Genomic DNA, 27,478 nt, shown 5'->3' with positions numbered 1-27,478 from the left:
TGGCGTGGACATTCCCACCCAGGTGGAGTATGCATCCCCCCCTTTCTCACCCAGGTGGAGTATGCACCCCCCCCTTTCCCACCCAGGTGGAGTATGCATCCCCCCTTTCCCACCCAGGTGGAGTATGCACCCCCCCTTTCCCACCCAGGTGGAGTATGCATCCCCCCCTTTCCCACCCAGGTGGAGTATGCAGGCAACCTACTCACAGCCCCAATGCACTGCCATGGCCCATTCAGGTTACTCACCAAGCAGCCAGGCACGTCGTCCAGCATGTCGCTCCATGTAGCGTGGTAGTGTTGAATTCCGCAGGACCAAGGAGTCATGAGTTGATCCGGGGTATCGGGCATTGCAATGTGTGATGGCTTTACTGGCATTACACACCATCCGGACGTTGATGGAGTGGTATTGCTTGCAGTTGCGATACGGCTCCTCCATGGCATGCGGGACCACCAATTCAACGTGGATGCAGTCGAGGGCACCTATGCAATTCGGCATGCCTGCCAGTGCATGGAAGACAGCTTTGGTGTCATATATCTCCTGGGGAGTACGGGGTAGGGATATGTATTCCCTTGTGTGGGTGAGGAGGGCATCCAGCACTTGGATGAGTATTCGGGAAAATATGGGCTGTGAAATGCCATGCATGTGCCCCACTGTATGCTGGTAGCTGCCTGTGGCAAGGAAGTGGAGCACAGACACTACCTTCAGTAGAGGGGGGATGGCAGTGCTGATTTCTATGCGGCTCACTATGTCGTCATGTATCAGGTCCACTACGGTGGTAATGGTGTCCCGGTCAAGCCGGTACAGGGTGTGGATGTGCTCTGGTGTGAGATTGAAGGGGGTGGCTCTGATGCAGGGGATTGGGGGCTGCCGGCGTGGTAGTGGTGGCTGCACCGGTAGGGCATGCTGGGCCTGTCTCACCCTCCTTCTCCTCCTGTGTATCCTCTGTGGTGGGGGCTGTGGTTGTTGTTGTTGCTGTTGTTGTAGTTGCTGCCTTGCAAGCAGGGCCTCCAGCTCCAGGAATGCTGCTACAATTGGTATCATCTTGGTGTGGGAGGGGGTGTGGTGTGTGGGTGTGCTCCTTTTGTGCTGTGCCAGACTCCATTGCCTCCACCTGTGCTGATTGAGTGCACCTGTTCCTCTTGGTAACACTGCTCAGGGTTCTTTACACCTTCTCGGCGATGCCGGTATTTACTCCATGGCGGCAAGGTATTTTGCGGTCTTGTGGAGGCCGTTTTTTCCATGTCCGCTTTACTTGGGATCAGCTCCGGTTTACGCCATGCCGCTAATTCCGGCATGGCGTGTCGGGCGCGCACCACAAAACCACTATTTACGGCCTCGTACTTTACGGTGCCGTAAATAATGGTCTGGTGGGTCAGAATGGGCCGTAACGGGAAACGATGCCGGTAGTCCTTTACCGGCATGGTTTTTCCCTTATCACCCAACTCGGAATGACCCCCATTGCTATTAATAATGAACATGATACACTCAATATTAAGAAAAAACAACTGTTGGGTTTGCGCCCACTTGCCGCAACATGGTGGTAAGGGAATAGGATGGTATGTACAGCCCCTGCCATTAACTTCCGCATGCTATGCCTCTCTGAGTGCCTTATATTATGGGAAATGGAATGAAAGTGAAACTGGTCAACTAGACAAAACAAACATGAATGAATTGAAGGGAGTGATTATGAAACCAGTGGGTTGTTCCATGTTCCATAGAACACGATTAATTACACCAGCAATAATGCCACAGGATAGATTGTAACTTATAAAACGTCTGTGCTCACGTTCCACATGAACCCACAGTGGAATAAGGATGTGGAACCCCCTTCATATACAGTGAATTATAACACTCATTCTGTCCCATTCTGTTTAAAGAAAAATGGATCTTTCCAGGTAGGAACATTTACCAGATTCAGGAACATAGCATTCCTTGATAAAGAAATGGAGCCAATATATGTGGGAGATCCTGTGTACTTCATATGTGGAGAAAAAGCATATCCTTGGTTACCTAGGAACTGGGGAGGCACGTGTTATTTAGGCTTTCTGTTTCCTGGGGTGTTTCTAAAAAAAGTCAGATATATGTAGGGGACATAGCAAAATCCTTTATACCATTTTGGGGCCAAGCAATAAACTCTTATAACATAAGACGACTGTCCAGAATATTAGAAGAAACAATAAATGGAACAACTGACATATTATATAATATGACTCTCGAGGAAAAGGGAATTAGATTAATGTCACTACAAAATAGAATGGCCCTTGATATAATCTTAGTTGATTGCAGTGATGTTTGCAAAATTGTGGGATCAGCGTGTTGCGTATTTGTAAGCGACTCCTCCCCCACAATTTTCGAGGCGATAAGACATTATCTCCTGGTTCTGGGGAGTGTTACGGTATTGGGGATGGAAACTATTTGCAATCTTAGTAGCAATCTTGGGAATATTCGTGACATGCTGTTGTTGCGTACATTGTCTCCCCATAGTATACGCTGCAATAAGTGAAGAATGTGTGCAGATGGTGGCACAAAAGAATATAATTAGGCAAAACAGCCACACAAGTGACAAATCCACAACCATTAAAGAATTCATGGCAATCGATATTGATAATAATAAGGAGGAGAAAACGAATGACTGTGAATCAGAGTTCGAATCAGATTCCGAGTCTGACCTGAACACTTGGTCGGAGGAGGATGCAATGTATGGATGAGGCATTTTGGCATACGGCCAAGAGGAGGGTTTGTCAGTCCAAAAAAACTCAAACACCCCTTGAGCGGAAGGAAATGCATGATAATTGGTTGGCCGAAGACCAACCGCCTCATTTAAAGTGTTAAGAATATATACTCATTAGTTATTACGTAGCTATTAGCTCAACTAGAGTGCAGCCATTTTAAGATGACCAGAATCGCCATTTTGTTTTCTCTCACTCTCTAACGTTGCCATTTTGCCTCATGTAAAACTACTTTGCTGTAGATATTATTTCGCTTCAATGGTCCAAGGCTAAAAGACATGTTGAAACATTACACTGGAGAGCCAGACAGGAATGCCCGATTCCCTCCCTCACATGTCCTTGAAGGCAGGGAGTAAGACATTTTAATCAGTACACGGATGCCAGCGAGTCTCCTGAAAGAAAAGCAATGTACCAAACGAATATCAAAAGGTTTGAATTATGTTCTTCTTTACGGCCCCCCTTCTGAGCACTGTGAGGCCCAGAGAGCAAGCTGACCTCTAGAGCGTGAATCCAAACCAGGAGATAGAGAGGCCTGGAATGTGCCAGTCCCCTACGCGCAGCTTGTCCATGAAAACAGAAGCGCTGTGTTCTCTTAAATAAAGAATAGTGTCTGTAAATGTGAGATTGCAAACTGTTACTACATATGGTGGTCTAAGGTGTCATATTCATCACAATGGTCAATCATTGCTCCCAATTCAAAGGGAATGAATAGGGGCGGCACCGAATGTGTCATTACTGATTGTAAGATGCTCATTTTGTATATATGTAACTGATGTACAACTGTTGCTCTCTTGCGTCCCCCGAGGTCTGTTAGACACATGTCGCGGGGCGTGGGACCACTTGGCTAACTGGGACTATTTGTTTTGCAATAAACCCTAGATTTTGGGAATAAAACCTTGTGTCTGGCGTATCAGTTCGTGTGTGGTAATTGTGCCTTGTTTCCACATTCGAGGGTCCCTCAGTGGCCCCTTCAGTGTCATTTCTAGTGTTTGGTTTGTTTGTTGTGTGTGTCCCCTAGCATAGCAATTTTGCAGTAACACAGTCCACCACCCCCCTGAGGTATATCTTCAGACTAACAGTAACACTTTTATAGAAGGTATCAGCAGCCCCATGTAACTAAAAAGGTCACACTTTTATAGAAGGCAGCAGGAGCCCCATGTAACCCACAAGGTAACACTTTAATAGAAGGCAGCAGGAGCCCCATGTAACCCGAAAGGTAACCATTTTATAGAAGGTAGCAGGCGCCCCATAAAACCCAAAAGGTAACACTTTTATAGAAGGTAGCAGGCGCCCCATGTAACCCAAAAGGTAACACTTTTATAGAAGGGAGCAGGAGCCCCATGTAACCCAAAAGGTAACACTTTTATAGAAGGTAGCAGGAGCCCCATGTGACCCAAAAGGTAACACTTTTATAGAAGATAGCAGCAGCCCCATGTAACCCAAAAGGCAACACTTTTATAGAAGGTAGCAGGAGCCCCATGTAACCCACAAGGTAACACTTTAATAGAAGGCAGCAGGAGCCCCATGTAACCCGAAAGGTAACACTTTTATAGAAGCTAGCAGGAGCCCCATGTAACCCAAAAGATAACGCTTTTAAAGAAGGCAGCAGGAACCCCATGTAACCCAAAAGGTGACACTTTTATAGATGGCAGCAGGAGCCCCATGTAACCCAAAAGGTAACACTTTTATACAAAGTAGCAGCAGCCCCATGTAACCCAAAAGGTAACACTTTTATAGAAGGTAGCAGCAGCCCCATGTAACCCACAAGGTAACACTTTTATAGAAGGTAGCAGGAGCCCCATGTAACCCAAAAGGTAACACTTTTATACAAAGTAGCAGCAGCCCCATGTAACCCAAAAGGTAACACTTTTATAGAAGGTAGCAGGCGCCCCATGTAACCCAAAAGGTAACACTTTTATAGAAGGTAGCAGCAGCCCCATGTAACCCAAAAGGTGACACTTTTATAGAAGGTAGCAGGCGCCCCATGTAACCCAAACGGTAACACTTTTATAGAAGGTAGCAGCAGCCCCATGTAACCCAAAAGTTAACACTTTTATAGAAGGGAGCAGGAGCCCCATGTAACCCAAAAGGTAACACTTTTATAGAAGGTAGCAGGAGCCCCATGTGACCCAAAAGGTAACACTTTTATAGAAGATAGCAGCAGCCCCATGTAACCCAAAAGGTAACACTTTTATAGAAGGTAGCAGGAGCCCCATGTAACCCACAAGGTAACACTTTAATAGAAGGCAGCAGCAGCCCCATGTAACCCACAAGGTAACACTTTTATAGAAGGTAGCAGGAGCCCCATGTAACCCAAAGGGTAACACTTTTATAGAAGGTAGCAGGAGCCCCATGTAACCCAAAAGATAACACTTTTAAAGAAGGTAGGAGGTGCCCCATGTAACCCAAAAGGTGACACTTTTATAGAAGGCAGCAGGAGCCCCATGTAACCCACAAGGTAACACTTTTATAGAAGTTAGCAGGAGCCCCATGTAACCCAAAAGGTAACACTTTTATAGAAGGTAGCAGCAGCCCCATGTGACCCAAAAGGTAACACTTTTATAGAAGGTAGCAGCAGCCCCATGTAACCCAAAAGGTAACACTTTTATAGAAGGTAGCAGGAGCCCCATGTTACCCAAAAGGTAACACTTTTAACGGAAACAATCCTAAAGGTGTGGTAAAAGCGGTTTGGGGATTATCCCTGGGCTAAACTGGTACCTGCCAATAACCTTTAGGTAAATCGATGGTTGAAAGGTATACAGCATCCCCGATTCATCAAGTCATCTATCCGGAGCATTGGGTAATTGTCAAATTGTTAAACTTCATTGACTTTGGGGAAGTCAATACAAAATCTCCAGGAATTTTTTGGTTTAGCGACTAACACAATAGGGGAGGATCAAGGACTTTGGGATGGTTCAATAATGTATGCTTTTAACATGGCTTCTATTTCTTCCTGGATAATTTGTTTTCTATTCTCAAGAATTCTAAAGGGCTTTTGATGGACTACCTGTCCTGGAGGGGTACAGATATAATGATATACCCCTTGTACTCTTCTTGGCTCTGTTTTAAATACATCAGGAAACTGTTCTAACAGGTCTAGCACGTCTTGTTCCTGACTTTGGGATAGCCCAGGAGATAATAATTGATTAGCTTCACTGCCGTCGGAAAACAAACCAGTCACCATAACAGAATTATTTCTTTCAGGATCTTCTCGCCACTCCTTAAGTAGATTAACATGATATATATGTATTTGAATTTTCCGATTCAGCTGAGAGACTTTATAATTGTAAAGCCTAGTTTGTTCTAAGATGCAATATGGTCCATATCATCTTGAAAGCATCTTGTTTTCTGAAGAGGGGAGGAGGACTAATAGCTTCTGGCCTACAGAAAAAGATCTAATTAACGCCTTAATATCATGATATTCTTTCGATGTTCCTGGGCCTGTGTCCTATTAGTGTGTATTATATTCCTAACCACGGCCATTTGGTCTTTCAATCTTTGAGCCGTCGGGGACAAGGGAATAGTAGCTCTTTCTCTTCCCTCCCAGGTCTCTCATAACATATCCAATACATCCCTGGGTTCTCTCCCATATAACAATTCGAAATGGGACACTCTGGTGGAAGATTGGGGTAGGTTTCTAATGGCAAACAGGACCCATGGTACTATAAGATCTAATTTTTTCCTGTCTGCCTCAACTCATTTTCTTAGGATATACATTAAAGTCTGCTTAAATCTCTCAACTAGACCATACATTTGAGGATGGTAAATCGAGGTCCTTAAGGTTTTAATACGAAAGATTTCTTTAACTTCAGCCATGAGTTTAAACATACAAGTAGAACCTTGGTTGGTGAAAATTTCTTTTGGAAAATCAGTTCGAGAAAAAAAGGGAAGGAACATTTTCAAAATGTGCAGATACGTTTTTTTCCCTAAGGCAAATGCTTCAGGGTAACGAGTCGTATAGTCCAAGAGGACCAATATTTGTTTGTTACCCAACCTTGATGTTTCTAAGGGATCTACTTTATCCATCCCGATCCTAGAAAAGGGAACATTGATAATGGGTAAAGGTTGCAATGGGGCAGAGGGGGCATTTTATTATTAGTTTTCTGGCACACATTACAGATGTTTATAAAATTCTTTATATCGGCATACATTCCTGGCCTTTAGAATCGATTTATGATTTGAGCCTGTGTTGTTGCTATTCCTAAATGACCTCCTGTCAAATGAGGAGGCACCATTTCTAATATAATCTTTGTTCTGATTCTTGGGAACAACAATTTTTGAGTCCTTGTGACACCAGAGAGATCAATATCACCTCTATATAGTAACCCATTTTTTAGAAAGACAAATAAACAACTCTTTCTCCTTCCTTCCTCCCCACTGTTTGTTTGATTAAAGGTTTCTGCTAACAAAGGATTGTTAAGTTGGGCAAAGACTAAATCTGGGATAACCTCTTCTTCGGTTTCTTGAATAATGGGGGTTACAGGTTCCTGGTCAGCCTCTCTGGAACCTTTAGTTCTTCTGGTTGTCTGCCTACTATTTTTAACTTCCTATGGTTTGGGAAACACAGCCTTACCCAAAATGCTTAATTGACTCTCTCTCACGCTTTAATTTGGTAGACTTTCTTCCCATTATTTTCTATCAATATTTTAACATCTCCTCTATAGTCTGGGTCAATTACTCCTGCCAATACGTCTAGGCCATAGCGTCAGGCAAGACCCGACTCAGAGGCAAGGTGAACGTAAGCACCCTGGGGAGGAATAAGAATCAAATCCGTGGGGATCAGAGTCCGTTCTCCGGGTTGAATTAATTCCCCTCTACTATTATATAGATGAAAACCTATTGACTGTGCAGTAGCTATTGTGGGAGTGGAGGCCCTCTTAGTTCATTTCTTGAATTTAAGGGTTCCCCTATTTGTATCAATTGACTCCGATCCCACTACTGACGCCATAGATGAGGGGTAAGAACTATGAGGCAGACAACTTTATGAGTAATTTTCAAAGTTAGCCATTTTATTAAAAATCGCCTCACTATCCCAACCCTAACAAGGATTGCCTGCCTTAGATTAACTAAAAGAAATACTCTCTCAAAGACTATCTGGTCCTCACACTTACACATTCAACAACATAATAAGGAAATGTATGGCAATGTCATTTAACAGAAACCAATGCATCATTGTATTATCAATGTCTTTTCAGGGTGAAATTCCCCTTCCCCAGATTTGAGCTACGTCTAGCTCAACAGTTCCAAAAGTAAGGGACGAAATCCTGACCCTTATATACAAAGTTCCAACATAGTTCGTGTTAATTTCAGTTCAATGTGAACATTTTCGCCATTTCAATAATACTTCAAAGAAAGGAACAATCTTCATGTATGCCTTTTCCGGTAAACCAAAGGCAATACCGGCTCTCTGTCCTCACCAAGAAGAGAGCTCACAACCAAGCCTGCGTCTCTGCGGCATCTAACAACTCTGCTGAACTCTTTCAAATCAGCAAGGAACTGGCCAATCCAGCCACAGTCTCTACCTCTCCTGTCCCTTCCCAGGCCCTCTGCACGGCACTGGCTTCTCATTTCATCTCTAAAAATCAGGACATCCTGTCCTCTCTCTCCTCGTCTCCCCTTCCTCCCTCTACTCCCTGCTCCGCGTCTGGCCCCTCTTTTGCCACCTCTCCTCCCTCCTTCTCTGCCTTTCCCCCGTTCTCCCCTGACAAGGTTTCTAGACAAGTCCGATCTATGAAAGTCTCGTCAAAACAGGTTCATCCCTGTTCCTCCAAAACCATCAAGGACCACATTGACTCCCTGGCTCCTGCTCTGGCCAACTTCTGCAACCACTCCTTTGCCGCTGGAGTCTTCCCTTACCCCTGAAGCACTCCCTTGTGTACCCTCTTCTTAAGAAACCCTCTGCCAACCTGTCCTGCCCGGCTAACTATCATCCAATCTCCATCACTCCTTTCCTGGGAAAACTCTTGGAAAAGCTGGCCATCTCCCAGCTCAATCTTCACACTGAATCTGTTGGCTGCCTCCATGATCATCAGTCTGGCTTCAGAGCTGCCAGAAGTATGGAAACTGCTCTCCTGAAGATCCGTGAAGACCTGCTCTCCAACCTTGATTCCAACACCCCTTGTGTCCTCATCTTGCTTGATATCTCTTCTGCCTTTGACATGGTCAACCATGCCATCCTGCTCAACCGTCTCTGCAATAATCTGGGTATCACCGGTCAGGCCCTGACTTCTTTCCTCTCTGATCGACCTTCCCAGGTTCAACTTGGGTCTTTCCTCTCCTCTATCTCTATCTCTACCTGTGGTGTTCCCCAGGGGCCTCACCTCTCTCCCTGGTTGTTCAACCAATACCTGGCACTTCTTGCCCACTGCATTGCCACGCTCTGTCCCAACTTCCAGTGGTATGCAGATGACACTCAGCTCATTTTCAGCTACCCTCAGCCACCTCTTCTCCCTGTCTCATCTCTGACTGTCTGTCCGCCATCCAGGAGTGGTGCAACGCCAATGATCTCTGCCTTAATGCCAGTAATCTGAAATTCTCCTCATCTGCACACCTGCTCTCTCCTTTCCTGTCACTCTCTCGCTGGCCGCTCTTGGCCCTCTTCCTTCTCCCACTTGTGAGGCTAAAAACCTCAGGGTCATCTTCGACTCCATACTCTCCTTCTCCTCACATCTCTGACGTCTCTAAGAAGTCACACTACCAGCTGCACCTTGTCAGAGGTATTCTTCCTTTCCTCTCCTTCCCCCAGAAGCTCACTGCCTCCAAAGCTCTGGTTCTCTCTAGGCTGGACTACTGCAAAAGCCTCTTTCTAAATCTGCCGGCTTCTACTCTCCGCCCTCTGCAACTCATCCAGAAACAGGGCCGTGAGACTTGTCCTTGGCCTCAAGTCCAGGGATCGTATCTCTCCAGGACTGAAATCTCCCCATTGGCTCCCAGTGGCTGCGCGGATTAAGTTCAAAACCCTCTGCATTGTCCACAATGCCTCAATACCTTCAACTCTCTCTTCCTAAATACCTTGCCTCTCGAGCTCTTCGCTCATCCGCCTCCAACTCCCTCAGGGTCATCGCTTCTCCAAGCAACGAGTTGGTGGTAGATCTCTTTCTTCAGCTGGGGCCTCCCTCTGGAACAGCCTCCCTTCCTCTCTAAAACTTGAGGAGAGCCATCTCCGGTTCCGGAAGCACCTCAAAACCTTCCTCTTTGCTTCTGCTTTCTCTCCAGCTCTCCACTGCTGATCTCCTGGCTAAATCTGAAATTGCACTAGTTACCTGGCTACCCTCTGATCTCAGGCCCAGGTCCCCTCGCTGACAGTTGCACACCTGCACTGCCCTCCAGGCAACCCTTATAGTCAGGGACTGTTTCTGTATCCCTACAGTCCCACTATCAGCACTTGACACCCAATGTCTGCACTTAACCTTGCACTTGCCACCTGCTGGCCGTATTTTTATTTATTGCGTATTAATTCTATAACCTCATGTACTGCACTGTTCCCTCTCCCTTCCCCCCTGCACTCTCCCACTTCCCCTTCCCATGCACTTGCAAGATCTGAATGACACCTGGCCTAGTAAGATCGTTGTCTGTATTCCCTCTGTTCCTCCTCCCTTGCCTCGTCGCGCCTTGAAACACTTGTTTATAGGCGTGTTATAAATGCCTTATCATATCATATCACATCATATTTTATCTTATCATATCATAACCACAACAATTTTCTTTGTCAGAATGATTTGTCAAATTAGAACTTCTGAAGAATCACCATTTTTCAAAAGGCATTTTATACAGTTCTCTTCTTCTTGTCACTGAATAATATTAGTTGCCACACTTCAACACTTCATCAACTGTTGCACTGTATCCACGGGTGCTTGGTGTACCTCCATGCCAACCCCACAACTACCACAATACCTGGTGTACTTCTCATACCAGGCGTGCCACTACTACAGGGGTGACCTTCGGGTTTACTCACCTGCCCGACTAATATTAAAGGAAATACATTCATCTGAGCCTTTATGGACTCTTGCAACTCTGCTCCTCTCCCTCTGGATAGCTTTCTCCAGAAGGGCAGCCTGGTTGCCACTTCCCTTTTCCTTCTGCACCAATAGACCAATAGTTACAAGTCTTAGGTTTTCTCTGGTTTCTCTTCAGGGGCTTCAACAATGTGGGTTTGTATCAAGCCTTAGGCTTTCTCTGGTTTCTCTTCAAGCTTTGGCAATGTTGGTTTGTATCAAGCCTTAGGCTTTCTCTGGTTTCTCTTCCGGCTTTGGCAATGTGGGTTTGCATCAAGCCTTAGGCTTTCTCTGGTTTCTCTTCCGGCTTTGGCAATGTGGGTTTGCATCAAGCCTTAGGCTTTCTCTGGTTTCTCTTCAGGCTTTGGAAATGTGGGTTTGTATCAAGCCTTAGGCTTTCTCTGGTTTCTCTTCAGGCTTTGGCAATGTTGGTTTGTATCAAGCCTTAGGCTTTCTCTGGTTTCTCTTCCGGCTTTGGCAATGTGGGTTTGCATCAAGCCTTAGGCTTTCTCTGGTTTCTCTTCAGGCTTTGGAAATGTGGGTTTGCATCAAGCCTTAGGCTTTCTCTGGTTTCTCTTCAGGCTTTGGCAATGTTGGTTTGTATCAAGCCTTAGGCTTTCTCTGGTTTCTCTTCCGGCTTTGGCAATGTGGGTTTGCATCAAGCCTTAGGCTTTCTCTGGTTTCTCTTCCGGCTTTGGCAATGTGGGTTTGCATCAAGCCTTAGGCTTTCTCTGGTTTCTCTTCAGGCTTTGGAAATGTGGGTTTGTATCAAGCCTTAGGCTTTCTCTGGTTTCTCTTCAGGCTTTGGCAATGTGGGTTTGCATCAAGGCTTAGGCTTTGTCTGGTTTCTCTTCAGGCTTTGGCAATGTGGGTTTGTATCAACTACACATGTTTGCATCCCAGAATCTGAGTGCTGGTCTGCACAACCCTGGGCTTCTCTCCATTGCCCCCTGGTCTTTGGCAATGTTTTGGCTTAGGTACTGCTTGTATACCGGAGGTTTCAATGGGACTTCCCCACCGGGTGGTATGAGCCTTTCACAATATGTAGACTCAGTTCTAGGTCTTTTAATTTTAGGGAATGCCACTTTTGTTTGTTTCAGTATTCGTAATATTCGTCTGTGTTAGGCAAGAATTGGTGTAGTAATCCTTTGCGAGACTACACAACCCTTGTCCACTTGGTATTAGGTAACCCACCTTTTGGTCTAGGTCTGTACTACACAAGTTGGTAGTGTGACTGAGCAGCCATCTTAACTCAAGAAGAGTATATGGGAGCTGTAGAGCTTTAGCAATGAAATTCGCAGATACAAGTAGCCAAGTAACACTTACACTCAAGGTTTTGTTATAAATAATTAATTTATTTAGTTAACAGTCATTTTTAAATAAGGGTTCTTTAAAAAGGGCAATATATGCAACAATCAAATATGCTTTTAAATACTTTTCCGGTGTCAATACAAAGCTAGTAGATACTGGTTTGAGAAGCTTCTTACACACTTCCTACACCCAGAGGTGACTTCACTAACTAGGACAGTCCTGGCATTTATTTATCACTAGCACACTTTGTAGATTCTGGGGTTTCACAGAAAGGAAACGTTAAAGGAAGGAAAAAGGTTAAACAGGTTCTCAGAGCATATAAGCACTTGAATTCTGCAATGAAGTCTAGATAAAAACCTTTCCCAGCAATAATAGTTAAAAACCAAGATCTCACCAATGAGGGACAGTAAGTATCAAAGTCAAATGGACTAGAAGAGTCTGCAGGGAGCCAGGACATCCAAAGTCAATTGGAGCACAGTCTATGGAGCTGAGACACTTCTTATATAGCAAAGTCTTGCACAAAGTTATAGAGTTTGTTGAAGAAAAATCACTGTAGGGTCACAAGCTGTTATACTTGTGAAGGGTAGAGCTGAAATCAACTCTAGCAAAGTAGCTACTGCAAGTCTCAACTGAGAAGAGCAAAGCTAAAGACACTGAGTTGAGTACCCAAAGTCAGAACAGTACCTTTGGTTAGAAGAAGAGTGGTCCAGCTGGCTTCTGTCTGGTTGCAGCGATGCAGATCCCGGGTTCCTGGTACTCAGTCATGGGGACAAGAGGGAGGACATCTGGAGGACTCCTGCCACAGCAATTCGGAGGTCGGTGACAGCTATGGTTCTTTTCAGGACAACGGCACTTCACGGTTTCTGCGAGCGCAGTAACAGCACCACTGCAGATCTTGTATACCAGTTGGGCTTCCTTCACTCCTTGAGTCCTGCACCCTAGTGAGGGGACTCGAGCTCTGGTCGTCCTACTTCTGGAGGGTCCTTTGTAGACTCTTGGAGCTTCTAGCCGGATCCCAGACGTTGCACTCGACTATGGATTTCTCGACCCCTGGCACTCGGTTTCTACAGCAGCAAAGAAGTACATCCAGTCGGGAAGAATGGTCCAGCAGAGTTCGCCTCCGAGTTAGTTGAACCACTAACCCAAGGGAAGAAGTTGTCCCTTCCAGAGCTTCTCTTGTCAATCTGAAAAAGGAGTTTCAGCACAGCAGCAGGGTTTCACCGGGCAATTCAAAGGTCCAGGAGGATGCAGCAGCTTCGTTCACGGTTTCTTCATCGGGTTGTTCTTCCCAGTAGTCAATTCTCTTCAGTCCCAAAACCCTCACCTTTTAAGCAGGTTTATCCCATTCATGCACAGGCTAGCTGTCATTCAAACAGCAGGATGGCTGTTCTGCAAGGACAACCAGCCAGTCAATCAGGACTGGGTGCATTCACGCATTCCTAAAGACAAAGGACAGGGGAGTTTCGGGAACCTCCCCAACTTCCTGCCCTTCCAGACACACTGGAGCCAGAGGTGGGTTTTAGTACTGAAGCCTGCCAACCAAAGACAAAACAAACAAAGAGCTCAAATCTGGCTTGGCACACAGAGTAAAGCCCAAGAAAGACCTCACAAACAGAAAATGGCAAAAAAAAGAATACCGGAACCATTTTGACACAATGGTCACCCATGGGTGCTATGCTACAGCTGAGGATTCAGCCTGCGCTAGGAATGCACAATGGTAGGAAAATTAAAAACCTTTGCCACCAGCCACTTAAAGTAGTGAGGGTAACATAAAACATGTTACATGAGTAGGTAGGATAAGGGGCTACTAAGTAACTCCCCAGCACTCCACATAAGATGGTGTGTGCAGGACCCACAAAGAGAAAAGTTAAGTAAAGGCAATTCCACTTTACTATTCTTGGGAACTGTAGTTCACACAAGAAAAGGTATTTAAACCTTATGAGAAATCTAAAATATTTCTCTGTGACACTGCACTGAAGTTGCTGTGTGCCACCATACAAAAAGTAAATGCCATTGGAGTTGGTCAGACTCCAAAAACAAAGGAACACATAATCCAAATCAGGTCAAAACACATGATAGAGTGAGACAAAGGGCTCACTCATTCCAGAGTTAAAATGATAACAGTCCTAAAGTCCAGCAAAAGAACTGGGGGTCTCTAAGGTTGAAGGGAATTAGCACCAAAATGATAATTCTCCCTAACAGTCTGCACAGTTCTCACTCACTCCTGAAGTCATTCATATGCTGCAGAATCACTAGGTATGTCACTCTCGTGTGCCCCATTCTGTGATCACAGAACCGCTGTATTTGAGGATTCTCTGGGTCAGGCCAACACATTCCTTTGGATCGCCTTTGCGTTTGTCTGCGCGGATTTTGAGCTGCCATGGCTCCTGAGAGTTCTGGGTGCATCCCAGCCACCTGGAACCTCTCTGCAACTTCTGCTACCTATGCTTCCCACCGTGCAGCCTCTACACAACGCGCTGTGGATGGGTAAGCATTTCCCTCTCGTGCTTCCCGCCGCACAGCCTCTGCAGTTAGCTGTGTTAGAGGTACAGACCCAGGTACAGACTCAGGTCCTCTAACTCCTCTAACCTTGCTTCCCACAGCATATACAGCCTGCAGGGAACTCTCCAGTCCTGCTTTCTCTGCTTCTTCTGCTTCCATTGCTTCTCTCCTTCCCACACCTGAGGTTTTTTGTTTAAGCCTCTCAGTCTCCCTCAGGTGTGGGTCGCTGTTGCCACTTAGCTGACCACTCCTGTATCTTTGTTCCTCTATCTCACTCTTCCTCGTCCCAGTACTGCGGGAATTATGGGATTCTGAGTCCTTGATGATAAAGTTAGTTTCCACAACTACTTCCACTTTACCATAAGCCATTAAAAGATGGGGGTTGCTGGGAAAATTCCTCCTGACCTGCTTCCCCACCATGTGATCCTCCCTTAGAACACCACCCCCAGGGTCAGGAACAGGGAGCGTCTGTCTTCCCCTGGCCACATGAGAAGGGATCCAGGTCAGGATTTTGGGAGGAATCATGTCTGATTCATCACACCATGTTTCCACCGTTGCGCCCGTCATTGACATTGACACGCAGCAGGTGCCTGAATTTTGGAGTACCCACAAAGGTTCCACGTTCTCTTAACTCTCTCCCCCACTAACGGCCCCTCAGAGTACGACCAAGGCGGGCCCTTTCAATAACAGAGCCGCGTTACTCTCACGAACAACACTTATACTCGGCAAACTGCAAAAAAGCCATTTCAAATGTCCATAATGTATGCATGAGAACGCAGAACTAAATAAACACCTAAACGCTTACGCTAGTAAAGCCGGGACTTTCAGACACCCCAAGCAATGATCTTCCAAGGGTGGCGGTAGGGGGCGAAAGCTTGGTCTCCACAGTGACTGTTGCGCCACTGCCAGCACGCGTCTCTCGAGTTTCATCGACTTTGGCAGCACTATGTTATATTCTACGGGGGGTGCCCTGCAGCCTGGGGGCAACCCCCGCTCACGCTCACGCTGGCAGGCGCGCAAGAACACACGCCGGAGACGTGTTGCTGTTCCGGTGCTCTGGCGTGAACTGCCAGGCACCGCCTTTATTAACTAAACCCGCATGCGCGAACCCCGTGAGGTCGTGCATGCGCACAACGGTGTATTCCGTACACAACATCCCTCCTTTTTCCCCCAAACAACAAAAACTGTAAAACTGTAAAACTGTAAATCCTCTCGCGGTCTGTCATCTCCTTGCGGCGCTTCAGTTGTCTGTCCTAGACCCTGACGTGGTTCTTCCTCCGTTGCCGTGGGTCCTATGCGCTTGAAGAATGAGACATTCCTCGTTACTGTACCCCGCGCATTTGCAGCAGTAATCATGGAGCCTTTGACGTGTGTTACTCCCAGTGGTTGTGTTTCGTAGGTCATCGAGAGTTTCCCCTCTGGTCTCCTATTCCGGACCAACACGGTATCTCCCACCGCGATCTCTCTCTCGGGCAGTCTCCGCCGTGTTGTCTCATTCTCATTCTGATCCGCTCTTTCGGCTTCCACCTGGGCATCGTCGATCACTCCTGGATGTCTCCCGCCGGCTTCGGGTATCAGTCCTCTCGGTATCCGCTTGAAAAGCGCCTCAGCAGGGGCGATTCCGGTGGATCGATGTGGAGTGGTTCGGTACTCGCGAAGAAAGTCAACCAGATTGTGCCGTAGGTCCTCCCCTCCATTAACTGAAATGTGAAAAACCTTATTCAGTGTTTGCATGAACCGTTCGACCTCCCCATTGGCTCTCGGCCATAGCGGTGTGACTTTTCGGTGCTTGATTCCCCGTTCCTCGCAATATCGAGCAAACTGCTGTCCTTGGAACGGTGAACCATTGTCCGAGCAGATCTCGAGGGGGAACCCGTGGGTGGCGAAGATCTTGCCCATCGCCAGGATGGTGTGGTCACTAGCAGTCGATTCAACTAGCTCCACCTCGGGATACCGCGACCACTGGTCGGTGACCACCAAAAAGTACATTCCCCTGCCTGTCGATCCGAAGACCGCGTGTACCGTACCCCACGGTATACTACTCCTCTCCATGGTTTGAATGGGCGGACCCCTTTCTGCAGGGCTCTTAGCTTGGCAGGGTATACAGGTCCTCACAAACTCGGCCACTCTGTGCTCTAGATCGGGAAACCAGACTTTGAGCCTGAGGCGTGCTTTCATCTTGGCCATCCCCTGATGTCCTGTGTAAGCCAATTGAAGAACTTTCATCACTAGTGACCTGGGGATCACTATCTGGTATCCCCGCAGTAACAGTCCGTCTGCAGTCACGGAAAGTTTGTGTTGAGCCTTCCAGAGCATTTGCAAATCTCTTTGTACTTCGGTGTTTCTCCGAGCGTTGTTCAGGAGAATCTCCCGCCACTCCCCCGTAGCCACTGCTCCCTTCACTCTCAGAAATGCTTTGTCCGAGTTCGAGTCGTCCGCAATTTCTTGTCTGGATAAGGCAAGGGGCAGGGCCGATTCAATGACGAGGTGTATAGCATCTCCACAATCCGCCACTTCCACTGGGTCCCCGGGGCCTCTCGTGCTCGGATGGCGAGAGAGATAGTCGGCGGGGTTATGTGTTCCTAGGCGGTATACTAACTTAACGCTGTATTTCATGAGTGACAGCATCCACCTCTCAATGCGGGGTGGTGGTTTAGATGAAGTTCCTGACAAGATGGGTATTAATGGTTTGTGATCGGTCACTACCACAACGGGTTTTCCCAGGATGTAGATCCTGAAATGTTTACACCCCCACAGAATGGCAAGGGCTTCCCTTTCGATCTGGGAGTATCTCCTCTCTGTGTCGGTGAGGGCCTTGCTGGCATATGCAATGGGTCGCATGACCCCTTATCCGTCCGCTTGCATGAGGACTGCCCCCAGTCCCGCCGGGCTGGCATCAACCACAATTTCAGATTCCCGGTCGGGATTGAAATAGGCCATTGTTTCCTGCTCCGATAGGGCCTCCTTGATGGCTTTGAAGGATTTATCCTCTTTTTCTGTCCATTGCCATGCTACATCGTTCCTAGTGAGTGCCCTTAGAGGTTCCGACAAGGAGGCCAAGTCTCTGATGAAACGGGCACAATAGTTGACCATTCCTAGGAAGCTCCGTATTTCTGCCGGTGATGATGGCGGGGATGCTTCTCTGATGTCTTTCACCTTCTCCGGGTCCGGAGAGACACCGCCAGCATGGAATGTGAACCCAAAAAACTCCAGCTTGTCTTTTAGGAATTCGCACTTTTCTTTGTGCAAAGTCAAACCTACGGCGTGTAATCTCTCGAAAGTGCTTTCCAGTCGTTTTAGGTGTTCTGCTTCTGACCTGGCAAAGACTAAGATGTCGTCAGACATATTGATGACCCCTTTTAGTCCAGACAGGGCTCCTCTGATGGCGTTTTGGAAAACCTCTGCCGCGGACGAGATCCCAAAGCTTAATCTTTTATATTGGTACAGCCCCTCATGAGTCGTGAATGTTGTAATGTACCTTGACTCGGGGTGGAGCTCTAACTGGTGATAACCTGATCTTAAGTCCAGTTTTGAAAAGACTTTGGCTTCCTGGAGTTCCCCAACGATGTCATCTAGGGTGGGTGTGAGATGACGCTCCCTTTTGATTGCGGCATTTGGTAGCCTCATATCTACACAGATACGTACCGCCCCGGGTTGTTTTAATTTTGGGGCCACCACAATAGGAGATACCCAGGGGGTGGGACCTTCTACTCTTTCGATAATGTCTCGGTCAACCAGCAGCTGCAACTCTTCCTCCGCTTGGGCTCTTAGGTGAAAAGGAATGCGGCGATGTTTGAGCGCCGTCGGCCTCATTGACTTGTCAATGTGTAAACGTATGAGCTCAGCTTTTAGTTTCCCAATGCCCTTGAAGAGTGATTCAAATCTGTGCAATATGCCGTTCAGATCGGCGTGATACACTTCAAAAGCGAATTTTGAGTGCTTCCGACGCTGCACAGCTTAAAAGGGAATGCGGGCTGACGCTGGTGACAAAGAACCTTGCTTTGATGGTATTCTGTCCGTGAGACACCGGGGCCACGAACACACCCTGGATGGGCAAGGGTGCGTCCCCTCCAAATGCATATATTTGTGCCGTGGACGCTGATAGGTCTGGTGGGCCTGGTAGAGCCTCGTAATGTTTGGTGGCCAACACACAGACCGACGCACCAGTGTCTATGAGAACGGGAGTGGGGATTTTACCAATGTTAACAGTGCATGTGGGTTGTCGCCTTGTGCCAGGACCCTTCACTATGCTTGAAATGAAGAAGATTTCTTCATCCTCCTCCTCCTCCTCAGCAATGTTCAGGTCTTGCAGACCTTGATCGATCAACGAAATACCTCTCACCCTGCGAGTGCCACCCCTTCCGACTCTCTCTGGTCCTCTCACCGCAGTCACAGGCGCCGCAGCCCTGCACATTCTTGCATAGTGCCCAGGTGTTCCACACCGGCCACAGACTCTCGACTTTGCTGGGCATTCGCCGTCGTGTGGGAGGTCATATCCACAGTAGGAGCATGATGAGGTGTTTCCTGGTGCTGGCGGGGTCTCAGCCCTCTTTGGTGTCCATCTTGACCTTCCAGCAGCCGATCGTCCCACTGCGAAAGCCTCTTCTTCTTTCTTGGAGCGTGTGGCTGCATCCATTTTTGCTCCTCTGGCTTCTGCTAGTTTGTGTGCTCTCCCCATGTCCAGAATCTGCTGGAGGGTCAGACCAGGTTCCCTCAGTACTTGTCTTCTCAGTTTACCTGAGCTGCACCCTTGCAGTAGCTGATTGCGAACCATTTCCTCCTCATTTACCCATCTACAGGAGGTCGCCAGATGTCTCAGGCGGGCACAAAACTTGTCCAAAGACACATTGTCCAGTTGTTTTTCGGCACCCATGACAAATCTGTCAAAGTCGACATTTGCCATGGGAAGGAAATGGTCCTTAAGTGCCTGCTTGACTGCAGCATACGTGACCACGGGGATGTTGAGAGAGTCGTAAATTTTGTGGACTTCCGCTCCCGCTGAATAGATCATAATCGCAACTTTTGCTTCATCATCTTTTTCCGCTGATGCCTTGAAAAAAATATTTCCAGTCTTTTGACCCACAACAACCACTTGGGACCAAGTTTGGATGGAGGCCCTGTGGTGTCAAATTCAGGCATGGGGGCTAGGGAGCTGCGTGATCTGCGTGGAATTGGGGCGACGGCACCCTCATCATCTGTCTCCTCACCCATTTTCGCGCCAGGTACTCACGATGTCCTCCTCCTACTGGTGGGTGACTTGTCCTGGACGTGTGGCAGTGCTGGAGAATGCCGGAGTCCACTTCTTTCTTCTCTTTGTGCCACAGCCCTGCACCAGCTGGGGTGTGGAGGTTCCAAAAATTGAATTCACAAATTTCAGCTGGCAGATGGCGCACGAGCACCCTCCCGGGCCGCAACCACTGCCAACTGTGTATGAGGAGAGAGAGAACCAAAAACAAAATGGCCGCCGGCTTTCCTAATGGGTCCGTGATACGGAGCAACGTTCTGTCTCTCTGACGCTGTCGGAGCAGAGAACGAGATCCGTGCCTCCTCGTCGCCAGTGTTATATTCTACGGGGGGTGCCCTGCAGCCTGGGGGCAACCCCCGCTCACGCTCGCACGTTCGCGCTGGAAGGCGCGCAAGAACAGATGCCGGAGACATGTTGCTGTTCCGGTGCTCTGGTGCGAACTGCTAGGCACCGCCTTTATTAACTAAACCCGCATGCGTGAACCCCGTGAGGTCGCGCATGCGCACAACGGTGTACTCCGTACACAACACACTAGATTGCCACGCAACAATAAAGACAACAGAGGAACCTCATGAGACAATTTCACTACATGGGAAAACACCACACATGGCCTGTGGGTAAAACCACCCCGATGCTTCAGTCCTGCACGACTCAATTTGCTCCACAAACCGTCCCCCTTAAGGCCCAAACACAAGGTAAGCGGGGGTAGGGAAGGTGCTAAAAATCAAAGGGGCTCTACGAGCCACAGACCTGCCAACATGCCAGTTGCCCCCCCACCTCTGCACTTACCTCCTAAACGCATGACAAAGTTGGACCCACAGCGGGGGGTACAGCGAAGAAGTGTTGCCAGGTCCGCTTATTATAAGTGACCTTGGGCTTCCTATAATAATTGGAAGTCACTTGTTGTGGTTTTTGTCTGTGTATTAGCCCTATTAATTTCTTATTGTTGCGCTTGTCAATATTCACACCGCACCTACATGAATCACTTCACCGCTGCTGCCCTACTGCTTCATAACATGAATACCCCTGGGCCATCAGCCTTTTTCAATCGCTGCCGCACATGCCGACCCCTGATGCTAAGTTTCATTAGCAGCACGTGTCACTGTCGCTGAGCCGCAGACCCCTGCTGCTAAGTTTCATTAGCAGCACATGTCACTGTTGCTGAGCCGCAGACCCCTGCTGCTAAGTTTCATTGGCAGCACTTTTCACTGTCGCTGAGCCGCAGACCCTGCTGCTAAGTTTCATTAGCAGCATGTGTCACTCACTGAGCCGCAGATCCCTGCTGCTAAGTTTCATTAGCAGCACGTGCCACTGTCGCTGAGCCGCAGACCCCTGCTGCTAAGTTTCATTAGCAACACGTGTCACTGTCGCTGAGCCGCAGACCCCTGCTGCTAAGTTCCATTAGTAGCACGTGTCATTCGCTGAGCCGCAGACCCCTGATGCTAATTTTCATTAGCAACACGTGTCACTCGCTGAGCCGCAGACCCCAGCTGCTAAGTTTCATTAGCAACACGTGTCACTCGCTGAGCCACAGACCCCTCTGCTAAGTTTCATTAGCAACACTTGTCACTCGCTGAGCCACCGACCCCTGCTGCTAAGTTTCATTAGCAGCACGTGTCACTCGCTGAGCCGCAGACCCCAGCTGCTAAGTTTCATTAGCAACACATGTCACTCGCTGAGCCACAGACCCCTGCTGCTAAGTTTCATTAGCAACACGTGTCACTCGCTGAGCCGCCGACCCCTGCTGCTAAGTTTCATTAGCAACACGTGTCACTCGCTGAGCCGCCGACCCCTGCTGCTAAGTTTCTTTAGCAACACGTGTCACTGTCGCTGAGCCGCAGACCCCTGCTGCTATGTTTCATTAGCAACACGTGTCACTGTCGCTGAGCCGCAGACCCCTGCTGCTAAGTTTCATTAGCAGCACGTGTCACTCGCTGAGCCGCAGACCCCTGATGCTAAGTTTCATTAGCAGCATGTGTCACTCGCTGAGCCGCAGACCCCTCCTGCTAAATTTCATTAGCAGCGCGTGTCACTGTCGCTGAGCCGCAGACCCCTGCTGCTAAGTTTCATTAGCAGCACGTGTCACTCGCTGAGCCGCAGACCCCTCCTACTAAGTTTCATTAGCAGCATGTGTCACTGTTGCTGAGCTGCCTACCACTGCTACTATGTTTCATTAGCAGCACGTGTCACTGTCGCTGAACCACCGAGCCCTGCTGCTAAGTTTCATTAGCTGCACGTGTCACTGCCGCTGCGGCACCGGCCGAGACCTGCTGCTAAGTTTCATTAGCAGCACATGTCACTCGCTGAGCCGCAGACCCCTGCTGCTAAGTTTCATTAGCAGCATGTGTCACTCGCTGAGCCGCCGACCCCTGCTGCTAAGTTTCATTAGCAGCAGTTGTCACTGTCGCTGAGCCGCAGACCCCTGGTGCTAAGTTTCATTAGCAGCATGTGTCACTCGCTGAGCTGCAGACCCCTCCTGCTAAGTTTCATTAGCAGCACGTGTCACTGTCGCTGAGCCGCCGAGCCCTGCTGCTAAGTTTCATTAGCAACACGTGTCACTGATGCTGAGCCGCAGACCCCTGCTGCTAAGTTTCATTAGCAGCACGTGTCACTCGCTGAGCCGCAGACCCCTCCTGCTAAGTTTCATTAGCAGCATGTGTCACTGTCGCTGAGCCGACGACCCCTGCTGCTAAGTTTCATTAGCAGCATGTGTCACTGTCGCTGAGCCTCCGAACCCTGAGGCTAAGTTTCATTAGCAGCGCATGTCACTGTCGCTGAGCCACCGACCCCTGCTACTAAGTTTCATTATCAGCACGTGTCACTGATGCTGAGCCACAGACCCCTGCTCCTAAGATTCATTAGCAACACGTGTCACTCGCTGAGCCGCAGACCCCTCCTGCTAAGTTTCATTAGCAGCATCTGTCACTGTCGCTGAGCCGCCGACCCCTGCTGCTAAATTTCATTAGCAGCACGTGTCACTGTCGCTAAGCCTCCGATCCCTGCTGCTAAGTTTCATTAGCAGCATGTGTCACTGATGCTGAGCCACAGACCCCTGCTGCTAAGTTTCATTAGCAGCACGTGTCACTGATGCTGAGCCGCAGACCCCTGCTGCTAAGTTTCATTAGCAGCACGTGTCACTGTCGCTGAGCCAAAGACCCCTGCTGCTAAGTTTCATTAGCAGCACGTGTCACTCGCTGAGCCGCAGACCCCTACTGCTAAGTTTCATTAGCAACACGTGTCACTGATGCTGAGCTGCAGACCCCTGCTGCTAAATTTCATTAGCAGCACGTGTCACTCGCTGAGCCGCAGACCCCTGCTGCTAAGTTTCATTAGCAGCACGTGTCACTCGCTGAGCCACAGACCCCTGCTGCTAAGTTTCATTAGCAGCATGTGTCACTCGCTGAGCCACAGACCCCTGCTGCTAAGTTTCATTAGGAGCACGTGTCACTGATGCTGAGCCGCAGACCCCTGCTGCTAAGTTTCATTAGCGATGCTGAGCCGCAGACCCCTGCTGCTAAATTTCATTAGCAGCACGTGTCACTCGCTGAGCCGCAGACCCCTGCTGCTATGTTTCATTACCAGCATGTGTCACTGTCGCTGAGCCGCCGACCCCTGCTGCTAAGTTTCATTAGCAGCACGTGTCACTCGCTGAGCCGCCGACCCCTGATGCTAAGTTTCATTAGCAGCATGTGTCACTGTTGCTGAGCCGCCGACCCCTGCTGCTAAGTTTCATTAGCAGCACGTGTCACTGTCGCTGAGCTTCCAACCCCTGCTGCTAAGTTTCATTAGCAGCACGTGTCACTGTCGCTGAGCTGCCGACGCCTGCTGCTAAGTTTCATTAGCAGCACGTGTCACTGTCGCTGAGCCGCTGACCCCTGCTGCTAAGTAGTCGACACCTGCTGCTAAGTTTAATTAGCAGCACGTGTCACTGCTGCTGCAGCGCCGGCCGACCCCTGCTGCTAAGTTTCATTAGCAGCACGTGTCACTGTTGCTGAGCTGCCGACTCCTGCTAAGCTGCATTGAAAACTGCAGCAGTTAATGGCCAGTCAAGACCACCAGCCATGAAATTGTGCTTACATCATTCTGATGGACGGGGCAAATTAATGTGCACTGTGCAAGCATATATAAAGAACACTAAAGTCAGTCGAAAGTCAGTCAGTCAGTAAAGTCACCCTGTCTTGACTCGACTCCAGCAGCAGTGGCAGACTGGCAGTGGCACCTCTTGCCATTTGCCAGTTTTCAGCCAGCCTGCCTGCATCTTTGCTTCCAGAGATTGCCTTCAGCCAGGCAAGATAGAAAACTAAAGGTAGGACCAGGGGTCAAGTCCTAAATATATAAGTGCGGGGGACTCATTAACATACATAATGGGATGCAAATGTAATTCAATTGGCATTGCATAAACACCCACATTGCCCAGGGCGAATGGCATTTGCCTTTCATAAAATCCACACAAACAAAAACCAAGGGACGATATTTTCTTCTAATAGTGTTTTGAAAAGTGTGCATGTTTTAAACTCCAAGGACCAATACTAATGCTTTCCAAGAAACATGCAGTCCTGAAATGTGACATTTCACCTTTAGCTGTGTATTATAGTTCATCAGGTTATAAGGTGCAGTGGTGAAGTGGTCGGCCTGCGATCCTGATGACTATGGTTCCAGTCCTGAGGTTGGTGTAAAAAAGACAATATGGGCCTCATTACAAATCCAGAGGTAACCCTGCCGGTGCTACCAGCGGTTTGCCGGCAGACTCGTAAAAAATAATACCGACACCTGACTACCCGGTGCCACCGGGAGATTCCAAGTCCAGCGGCCCGGGAAGTCAGGTGCCAGTAAAATATAAGTCCCCATGGAAGCACCGCCACCGTTGCTTCCGTGACCGGTCTGCCTACCGTGACAGCTGTGCCCGGCAGTGTCAGAACTGACGGGTACAGAGGCCCGGCAGGCATACTCATAGTTTGCTGGTCTGGAAACAAGGGTGGCAGTAAGCTTATCGGCAGGCTTGTTTCCGGATCAGCAAACTTAAAATGAGGCCCAATGTTTCTAATTTTACACACCCCGTGTACCCTCGTCTTACGCCATGCCAGCAACCCTATAAACAAATAACTTCCCATGTATACAGATGTTAGCACCCTGCCCGCCACAGTCCCTTTCTCCAACACATGCCCAGCTCAGTCGTACTTACCTTCAAAAGCGAAATCCCTCACACAGCGGAGGACACCTGCATATTTATACGATGTAAGCGATATTCAATCAACACTACAGCTAAGTCAATGCCTAGTCTGGGATGCTGAGGAAAACCCTTATTGATGTATTTTTATATCCAGTTCAGTACTCGGGATGACAACCCTTGTATAACACCCCCCTCTTAGAATCCCCCTGACCCCACTGAGCCAAGAAGCAGGTTTGTTTTGCAAATAAAAAGGTTTATTTGGACAATTAAACAATATATATGTGTCACACTTTTATAACAAATTAATATCTGATAGTACATTTAGATATATGATGTGGATCCACAATGGGTAATGTTACAGTGGTACACTTGATTACTTAGGAGTAGTATAGAGGATGAGGTAGCTGAAATGCTTTATGGTTTCAAGGAAATGCAAGGTGGAATAAATGCAGTACAGAAAATAAACTGATATGGTTTCACAAGAGATAATATGTTCACTTTTCCCCTGGTGGCAATTCACCCCCCCCCCCTATATGCAATGCAAGGAGATGGAAGTAACACACACAGTCTTCAGGAATACAATCAAATACAATACGAAATTCAGTTCCCCCCCAGCAAGCTTAGAGGAAACAGGTAGGAGTTTGAAACACAGGCCCAAAATGCTTTTTAAATGTGATGGCAATGGATGGGAAACTGTGCCAACTGATTTTAATTCCCTCTAGCGATTCAGGGTGAGTGGGAGATGCGTGTTGGTATTAGTTCAGGCTCACTTTAGCAATGCTCTATGAGTTATTACCAAGTTGCAAACGGATTTTAACAAAAGAAAGAATGGAGCTGCTATTTTGACAAGTGGAGAAATTGAGCCAAAATCGCAAATCGCGGTAAATTTCGCGAGTGCGTAAATCGTGATTCGGAAAAAGTATAGGGACTAGGAAGTCGGTTCTAGGTTCGTTGGAAAGCCTAGAATCACAGCTTTCAGCTTTAAAATGAAAGTTACACCACGTTCCTAGCCCAAACGGTTCCAGAGATACGGACGATTTTATAAAGGTAGATTTTCGGATTTAAAGTAAAACTCAAAATGACAGGTGACAGCTTGCAGCTGCAGAATTGACAGGTGACAGTTGTGCAGCTTTAAAAATGACAGATGACACGATTTCTAGGAGGCTGTTCTACTTAGGTTAAAATAGTTTGGATTAGATTATTTTAACTAAGAGATTGGTTCTGCACAGTTCTGCTAGGTACTCACAATATCAATTTGAAATAGGCATCGTCACGGTCTGGTCAGGTTGGATGGGACTTCCAGCGGGTGGTTCTGAAGTCCCGGCTATATGGGTCAGTTCTGCTCTCTGGGTCTGTCAAGCACTGGTTCTGCTCACAACGGTCTGATTTGTGGTTCTCTCGGGTTCCGGATACAGCACTGCTTTCTGGATACTGCTACAGGTTCTTGCAAAAATTATTGGCAAAAATTCAAACAGTTCGCCCGGCTGTTGATTAGTTTGGTTGGTTTTGAGGCCTGCTGAAGAGGATTCAGCTGGTGGATTCAGGCCTCTCTGCTACAAATTATGGAGTTAATTTCTGCTACAGGTTCTGGAGATTGATGGATTTGAAGTCTGGATCTCTGGATGTGAAGTCGTCGGTCAGCATGCTCCGCAGCAAATGGAATTGAATGTCTCTACCTGTCCCAGCAGTCTCTTTTTATGTGTTTTGAAAATGGGTGTGTGCCTGGGCCTAGCTAAGCCTGCCCCTCTCTACTTGTCATTGGCCCAATTCTCCCCTCTCTCATGATTGGGGGAAGGAAATGGATTGTCATCATGATGAGGTCTGTTTATGGGTCAGAGGATCCTCCCCTGGTCAATTTGCACACAAATCTATTTCTGACTCAAATACATATTTATCTATGTACCATTTTTCTAATATTATAGGTCTAGTTAACATATTTTCTGTAGCACCAAACCATCCGATCCCTGTCTTTGTACGATGTCGTGTCCACTGATGACAGAATTCTCCCCTTTTTATCCAGATAACGACCTCTAAACCTTTCCAGATTTTACACAAATGTGCACCAGGGATATGGGTTACAGATGATGAAGTGTCAGATTTTTAACATGCATACATTTGGAGTAGCAACCTTTTTTCCGCTACTATCCCCAGGAACATACCACAGGGTCCTAACGCCTCTTAAAACGTGCACAGAAAAATCACAAGAATAATGGTATTAATTATATAATTTTGACTAGTCCGCACTATGCGTTATCTATCTTTTTAAAATTATGCTCTGGTCAAAAAGGGGTGTGGCTTCCCACATCACATGGTGGAAGAACTGGTTTATCCACTTCCCCCAAGCTCAGCTGCTAGCAGAGGAACTGCCCCTCCCAGTTTCCCCCAAGAGGAAGCCACTTTACGGCCCCCCAATATAACCTTTGCCTGAGTCCATTGTTCAGTTTCCTGTAGTCCCCAGCTGCCACTCCCCTTTCAATCAACAGGGCCATGTGACCTCCTTTTGGTGGGGCCAGCAGGATGCAGCCAG

This window comes from Ambystoma mexicanum, chromosome 4p, assembly GCF_040938575.1.
Source record: "Ambystoma mexicanum isolate Mex_15411 chromosome 4p, UKY_AmexF1_1, whole genome shotgun sequence".
Lineage (NCBI taxonomy): Eukaryota > Metazoa > Chordata > Amphibia > Caudata > Ambystomatidae > Ambystoma > Ambystoma mexicanum.
Note: the sequence above shows the minus strand (reverse complement) of the source record.